Source organism: Lithobates pipiens, unplaced genomic scaffold, assembly GCF_037356315.1.
Source record: "Lithobates pipiens isolate NorthernLeopardFrog02 unplaced genomic scaffold, aLitPip1_a1.2 Scaffold_30, whole genome shotgun sequence".
Lineage (NCBI taxonomy): Eukaryota > Metazoa > Chordata > Amphibia > Anura > Ranidae > Lithobates > Lithobates pipiens.
Window position 1 is genome coordinate 18,940,609 of NW_027507791.1, and position 8,605 is coordinate 18,949,213.

The following is an 8,605-nucleotide window of genomic DNA, read 5'->3' on the forward strand; positions in this document are numbered from 1 at the left end:
TTTGCGCTTGTGAACAGCAATCTTTAAGTCTGACCACAGATTTTCTATTAGATTGAGGTCTGGGCTTTGACATGTTTCCCTTTAAACCACCCAAGTGTTGCTTTAGCAGTGCGTTTGGGGTCATTGTCCTGCTGGAAGGTGAACCTCCATCCTAGCCTCAAATCACACACAGAGTGGTTCAGGTTTTGCTGAAGAATATCCCTGTATTTAGCACCCATCCATCTTTCCCTCAACTCTGACCAGTTTCCCAGTCCTGACAGCTGAAAAACATCCCCCCAGCATGATGCTGCCACCACCATGTTTCACAGTGGGGATGGTGTTCTTTGGGTGATGTGATGTGTTGGGTTTGCGCCAGACATAGCATTTTCTTTGATGACCAAAAAGTTACATTTTAGTCTCATCAGACCAGAGCACCTTCCTCCATACATTCTGGGAGTCTCCCACATGCCTTTTCACAAACTCAAAATGTGCAATTTTGTTTTTTGCTGAAAGTAATGTCTTTCTTCTGGCCACTCTGCCATAAAGTCCAACTCTATGGAGTGTGCGGCTTATTGTCGTCCTATGTAGAGATACTCCAGTCTCTGCTGTGGAACACTGCAGCTCCCCCAGGGTTACCTTAGGTCTCCGTGTTGCCTCTCTGATTAATGCCCTCCTTGCCCGGTCTGTGAGTTTTGGTGTGCGGCCGTCTCTTGGCAGGTTTGCCGTTGTGCCATGTTCTTTCCATTTGGTTATAATAGATTTGATGGTGCTCCTAGGGATCATCAAAGATTTGGATATTTTTTAGAACCTAACCATGACTTGGACTTCTCAACAACATTGTCCCTTACTTGTTTGGAGAGTTCCTTGGTCTTCATGGCAGTGTTTGGTTAGTAATAAAGTATAAACAACGCTAGCGGATTAAAGTGCTTGAAAAGTACTTAAAAACATATAAACTGCTCCAACACTGTGGTAATATATGATGCAATAACATAGACCACAATATAGAACACTAAAAAGTGCTTAAAGCGGAAGTAAACCCATTGATTTAATAGTTTTAAAAAAAAAACTTTAAATTCCCGGCATGCCGGAAATGCTAACTGTCACATTAGTTGTGCTCTCAACCAAACTGTCAAACATCCAATGGCTGGGGTCATAACTGATCACATGTGCAGCATCATGACAGTTAAAGAGGCCAAGATGGCAGCTTCTTTGGCTGAAAATAGGAGGGTTTACTTCCACTTTAAGTGCTTTCAATAATAATTTGATGAGGAGGTGCTTCCTTTAGTAATTATTAAAAAAAAAAAAAAAAAAAAAAGCGCTTCCTTTAATGGTGGTGATCCAGTCTTGTGACCCCAATCACCAGAGTTGCTGGACCCTCAGCTTTGCAGTCCAGGGGTCAAACAGGCTTAAGGTTTTGGGGAGATGCAGCACAAATTATCCAGAACGTATTTTGGAGTAAGGGGTCTCAGAAGGATCCAGGATATTCTGATATAACGAGGTGAAAAGGAGAAGTACCGCCAGTACACAAACACACTGCGCTGGTAACATATGTCACTCACGAGACGACGGATAAAAACAGGCACCAGCGTGTTTCTGGGTCCGCACCTTCCAGGGGAACCGGAAGTAGCGTCACTGGTTCATTATACCGGAATTACGGTGACACGTTTTGCCTCTCCTCCAGGGCATCAAAGACAGATACATATACATACACACACACACACACACACACACACATATACACACACACACACAGGGTGTGGAGTATGGCGGTTACAGCAGAAGTACAGCGGACACTCTGTCTCACACGTATCCCACCCCCCTTTGCTGTGGACATGGAGGGATCGGCGGCTAATTTCACTTGGAGCTCTGACGTGATTGTACCCAATTAAACATAATGACTGCCGGCATCCTTACTGGGAGAGATCTGTGATCCTCGGGGGCGGGCCCTGGGGAAGGCGGATGTCAGTGACATTGGTCTTTTGTTTAAGAATGGCTGATATAAAAGTGTTCTGTACCTGTAGTCTGTGCATCGCCTCCGATTTCCACTTTAAAAAATCTGCAGAGAAGCCCCAAAATTCGGCTAGAGAAAGAAAAGAAAAAATAATGATGAGCACAAGTCATATGACACCCACCTGATCTTCACACACCCCAAAATCATCTCCACACCAACCCCCGGTAACCAGCCCACAAACACATCTCAGTAACCATCCTGTGCACAACTTTACCCTCGTACAAATCCTTAGCAACCATCACCCCCTCCCCAATCAGTAACCACCTTAGCACCTAACAGCCACCCCCCAGCAACTATCACCCATGTTCCTTCAGTAAATACCCACCACGCTTTGTAACCCATCCTAGCAACCATCACACACCCCTCCCTCCCAGCCCCCCCCCCCCCCCCACCCAGCAGCCACCCTAGCATCCATCAAACACCAGCCAGTAGCCACCCTGGCAACGATCACACAAGCCCCCTCTCAATACCCACCCTAGCAACCACCCACAGTAGCCACCACAACACCCTCCCTCCACCTCAGTAGCCACCCTGGAAACCATCGCAACCCCCTCTAAATAACCACCCTAGTAACCATCACACAACCCCACACACCGACGCCGGGAAGGGGGGGGGGAGGGGCACACCGACGCCGGGAAGGGGGGGGGAGGGGCACACCGACGCCGGGAAGGGGGGGGGGAGGGGCACACCGACGCCGGGAAGGGGGGGGGAGGGGCACACCGACGCCGGGAAGGGGGGGGGAGGGGCCACCCGACGCCGGGAAGGGGGGGGGAGGGGCACACCGACGCCGGGAAGGGGGGGGAGGGGCAACACCGACGCCGGGAAGGGGGGGGCAGGGGCACACCGCCGCCGGGAAGGGGGGGCAGGGGCACACCGCCGCCGGGAAGGGGGGGGCAGGGGCACCGCCGCCGGGAAGGGGGGGGCAGGGGCACACCGCCGCCGGGAAGGGGGGGGCAGGGGCACACCGCCGCCGGGAAGGGGGGGGCAGGGGCACACCGCCGCCGGGAAGGGGGGGGCAGGGGCACACCGCCGCCGGGAAGGGGGGGGGAGGGGCAGGGGCACACCGCCGCCGGGAAGGGGGGGGGAGGGGCAGGGGCACACCGCCGCCGGGAAGGGGGGGGGGGGCACACCGCCGCCGGGAGGTTCTCTGTGCAGAAATACAGAATATTACCAATTCTCTGCAAAGGGAATAAAATAAACAAAAAACTATAGTTCTGTGTGTCCTCTGTTCTCATCACCATGGTGGGGTCATCTGATGTTTTATCAGCACAGAAAACTCCATAGAGCCCTGCAGAGAAATGTTATCATATGATTCCATTGCAGCGTGAGCAGAATAAACACAACAAGGTCTTCTCTGTGCTCTCCAACAAACCATCACAGGCCTCCACCACCTCCGCTGTGTACAGAGATGAAACTGGCCTGACTCCACCCCTTCCCCTCACACTCTCCCTCCTCCCTCCACCCCCCACTCTCCCTCCACCTCCCACTCCCCCCCCCCCTCCCTCCACCTCCCCACTCTCCCTCCACCCCCCACTCTCCCTCTTTACCTAACCCATACAGCTCTGGGGATCCTCTGCCATGCAGGAAATATTTGTTTGAAAAAAAAATCCATAATATATGTGTATGTGAGGTATGTATGTGTGTATATAGTATGTGTGTGGTATGGAGACACGTCCATCACACAAGATCGCAGTCCCAGGTAGAAGAAGCTATCTGCTGACAAGGTGTGACTGCGAGGCTCATGTCAGGTGTTGGGGGAGGTGCCTGTGTGAGCACCACTGCACCGCATCATCACAGCCGCCCCCCATCTATGCACAGGGGCAATGACTCTCACCCTGAAGAGGAAGTCCAGAATGTGAGAGCGCTGAGGTTCCGGGTAATTCACCAGAAGACGAGACGTGGCCTGGAGGAGAGAGAAATAGAGAAATGTGCTGGTCAAGGAGGAGGATCATCCACACCTATAGATCACCCACCATCTAATCTACATATCATCTCCCCCCCTCCATATCTACACCTGCAGATCACCCCCCCCTCCATATCTACACCTGCAGATCACCCCCCCTCCATATCTACACCTGCAGATCATCCCCCCCCTTCCATATCTACACCTGCAGATCATCCCCCCCCTCCATATCTACACCTGCAGATCATCCCCCCCCTCCATATCTACACCTGCAGATCATCCCCCCCCTCCATATCTACACCTGCAGATCATCCCCCCCCTCCATATCTACACCTGCAGATCACCCCCCCCCCTCCATATCTACACCTGCAGATCATCCCCCCCCTCCATATCTACACCTGCAGATCATCCCCCCCCTCCATATCTACACCTGCAGATCATCCCCCCCCTCCATATCTACACCTGCAGATCATCCCCCCCCTCCATATCTACACCTGCAGATCATCCCCCCCTCCATATCTACACCTGCAGATCATCCCCCCCCCTCCATATCTACACCTGCAGATCATCCCCCCCCCTCCATATCTACACCTGCAGATCATCCCCCCCCTCCATATCTACACCTGCAGATCATCCCCCCCCCCTCCATATCTACACCTGCAGATCATCCCCCCCCCCTCCATATCTACACCTGCAGATCATCTCCCCCCCCCCTCCATATCTACACCTGCAGATCATCTCCCCCCCCCCCTCCATATCTACACCTGCAGATCATCTCCCCCCCCTCCATATCTACACCTGCAGATCATCCCCCCCTCCATATCTACACCTGCAGATCATCCCCCCCCCCCTCCATATCTACACCTGCAGATCATCTCCCCCCCCCCTCCATATCTACACCTGCAGATCATCCCCCCCCCCTCCATATCTACACCTGCAGATCATCCCCCCCCCCTCCATATCTACACCTGCAGATCATCCCCCCCCCCCCTCCATATCTACACCTGCAGATCATCCCCCCCCCCTCCATATCTACACCTGCAGATCACCCCCCCCTCCATATCTACACCTGCAGATCATCTCCCCCCCCCCTCCATATCCTACACCTGCAGATCATCTCCCCCCCCCTCCATATCTACACCTGCAGATCATCCCCCCCCCTCCATATCTACACCTGCAGATCATCCCCCCCCCTCCATATCTACACCTGCAGATCATCCCCCCCCCTCCATATCTACACCTGCAGATCATCTCCCCCCCCCCCTCCATATCTACACCTGCAGATCATCCCCCCCCCTCCATATCTACACCTGCAGATCATCCCCCCCCCTCCATATCTACACCTGCAGATCATCCCCCCCTCCATATCTACACCTGCAGATCATCTCCCCCCCCTCCATATCTACACCTGCAGATCATCCCCCCCCCTCCATATCTACACCTGCAGATCATCTCCCCCCCCTCCATATCTACACCTGCAGATCATCTCCCCCCCCTCCATATCTACACCTGCAGATCATCTCCCCCCCCCCCCCTCCATATCTACACCTGCAGATCATCTCCCCCCCCCCTCCATATCTACACCTGCAGATCATCTCCCCCCCCCTCCATATCTACACCTGCAGATCATCTCCCCCCCCCTCCATATCTACACCTGCAGATCATCTCCCCCCCCTCCATATCTACACCTGCAGATCATCTCCCCCCCCCCTCCATATCTACACCTGCAGATCATCTCCCCCCCCCTCCATATCTACACCTGCAGATCATCTCCCCCCCCCTCCATATCTACACCTGCAGATCATCTCCCCCCCCCTCCATATCTACACCTGCAGATCATCTCCCCCCCCTCCATATCTACACCTGCAGATCATCTCCCCCCCCTCCATATCTACACCTGCAGATCATCTCCCCCCCCCCCTCCATATCTACACCTGCAGATCATCTCCCCCCCCCCTCCATATCTACACCTGCAGATCATCTCCCCCCCCCCCTCCATATCTACACCTGCAGATCATCTCCCCCCCCCCCTCCATATCTACACCTGCAGATCATCTCCCCCCCCCCTCCATATCTACACCTGCAGATCATCTCCCCCCCCCCTCCATATCTACACCTGCAGATCATCTCCCCCCCCCCCTCCATATCTACACCTGCAGATCATCTCCCCCCCCCCCCTCCATATCTACACCTGCAGATCATCTCCCCCCCCCCCCTCCATATCTACACCTGCAGATCATCTCCCTCCCCCCCCATATCTACACCTGCAGATCATCCCCCCCATATCTACACCTGCAGATCATCCCCCCCCCCCCATTTCTCCCCATTACACCTGTAGCTCCACCGCCCAGGGGTCACTTACCCCTCCTCCGCTCACAGCCCCAATCCCGTCGAACTCTCGGCCCAGCCCCCCTTGGTCAGTCAATAAATATCCGGAGATCCACCGAACACCGGAGAGCCAGAGGAGAAAAGTGACAGAGATCGCCGCCATCCCGAGTCATGTGACCCGCCCAGTCCGGCCCGAATCATGTGATCTCAGCCCCGCCCAGATAAACACGTTACTGGAGATGTAATTGTTTTCTTTCCTTCTCTACTTTCTTTGAAATATCTTATTGTGTGTTTGTCTCCCTCCCCCACCTGGAGACCCCCCCTCTGTAACCCCCACCTGGATACGTTCCCGTGGCCCCTAATAGGAGACCCCCCTGTCCCCCACCAGGAGATACCCTCCCCGGGAGCCCCCAGCAGGAGATCCCCCCTTGTGTCCCCCACCTGGAGACCCCCATGTCACCCACGAGGAGATCCCCCTTGTGTCCACCACCTGGAGACCCCTGTGTCCCCTAATAGGGAGATCCCCCCCTGTGTCCCCCACCAGGAGATTCCCCCCTTTGTTCCCCACCTGGAGAACCCCCCTATGTAACCCCCACCTGGATACCCCTGTGTCCCCTAATAGGAGACCCCCCTCTCTGTGTTCCCCACCAGGAGACCCCCCATGTTTTCCCCACCAGCAGATCCCCCGGTGTCCCCCACCAGGAGATCCCCTGTGTCGCCTACCAGGAGATCCCCCACCAGGAGATCCCCCTTGTGTCCCCCACCAGGAGATCCCCTCCCCGTGTCCCCCAGCAGGAGATCCCCCATGTCCCCCACAGGAGATTCCCCCCTTGTGTCCCCACCAGGAGATACTCCCCTGTGTCCCCCCCTCTATAACCCCCACCTGGATACGCCCCCCCCCCCATGTCCCCTTATAGGAGACCCCCCCCCCCTCTGTGTTCCCCACCAGTAGCCCCCTCCCTGTTTCTCCCACCAGCAGATCCCCCCCTTGTGTCCTCCACCAGGAGATCCCCCAACCAGGAGATCCCCCGTGTCCCCCACCAGGAGATCCCCCTCCCTGTGTCCCCCACTAGGAGATCCCCTTTGTCCCCCACCAGGCGATCCCCATGTCCCCTAATAGGAGACTATGCTCTCTGTGTCCCCCACCAGGAGATTCCCCCCCGTGTCCCCCACCAGGAGACCCACCTCTCTATGTCCCCCACCAGGAGCCCCCCCCCAGTGTCCCCCACCATGAGTTCCCCCCGTGTCCCCCACCATGAGTTCCCCCCGTGTCCCCCACCAGGAGATCCCCCGTGTCCCCCACCAGGAGATCCCCCGTGTCCCCCACCAGGAGATCCCCCGTGTCCCCCACCAGGAGATCCCCCGTGTCACCCACCAGGAGATCCCCCGTGTCCCCCACCAGGAGACCCCCCCTCCCCGTGTTCCCCACCAGGAGATGCCCCTTCTGTCCCGCACCTGGACACCCCCGTGTCCCACACCAGGAGATTCCCCCTTGGGGTCTCGTATTTTTTGCCTTTTAATTTCATCATAACAAACGTTCGTAATTGTTACGAAAAGTTAACGAACCTAACGAAAATTTGTATTTCATATGAATCCAAATTGAATTTACAAATTAACGGCTAATATGAAACTAACAAATTTCCCTGTGCCCCCCACCAGGAGGCCCCCGTGTCCCCCACCAGGAGGGCCCCCGTGTCCTCCACCAGGAGACTCCCCCATGTCCCCCACAAGGAGATCCCCCCCGTGTCCCCCACCAGGAGATCCCCCCATGTCCCCCACCAGGAGATCCCCCCTGTGTCCCGCACCAGGAGATTCCCCCTGTGCAGGGCCGCCATCAGGGGGGTACAGCCAGTACACATGTAAGGGGCCCGCTCCGTCCGAGGGGCCCGCACCACAGGTCACAAGCCAGAATATCTTTAACTTGAGGCAGCTACCGTCATAGCGAATCGGCTGCCGGGATGCAGGGGATGGTGGAGAGGTGGGCGGATCCCACGTGTGTGCAGGTCGGGGCCTGCTGTCAGACAATGTGCGGAGTGGGGTGACGTCAGGTGCCAGATCCCCCACTGGGAGAACCCTGTTTCCCCCACCAGGAGATCCCCCCCTTGTGTCCCCCACCTGGAGACCTCCGTGTCCCCCACCAGGAGATTCCCCCCTTGTGTCCCCCACCTGGAGACCCCCCCTCTGTAACCCCCACCTGGATACACCCCCCAGATTCCCCCCTAATAGGAGACCCCCCTCTCTGTGTCCCCCATCATGAGACCCCCCCTGTTTCCCCCACCAGCAGATTCCCCCGTGTCCTCCACCAGGAGGTCCCTCTTGTGTCCCCCACCTGGAGACCCCAGTGTCCCCTAATAGGAGATCCCCCTTGTGTTCCCCACCTGGAG

At 56.3% G+C, this 8,605-nt stretch overlaps 1 protein-coding gene across 1 annotated transcript in view; it reads right to left on the reverse strand.

Moving 5' to 3' along the window:
- Nucleotides 1-6,335, reverse strand: part of GALC (galactosylceramidase) — a gene marked incomplete in the record, with an annotated part of 51,457 nt that extends 45,122 nt beyond the window's left edge. The window contains 3 exon segments of the mRNA XM_077463729.1: nt 1,995-2,059; nt 3,825-3,893; nt 6,256-6,335.
- Nucleotides 6,336-8,605: the final 2,270 nt, after the last annotated feature.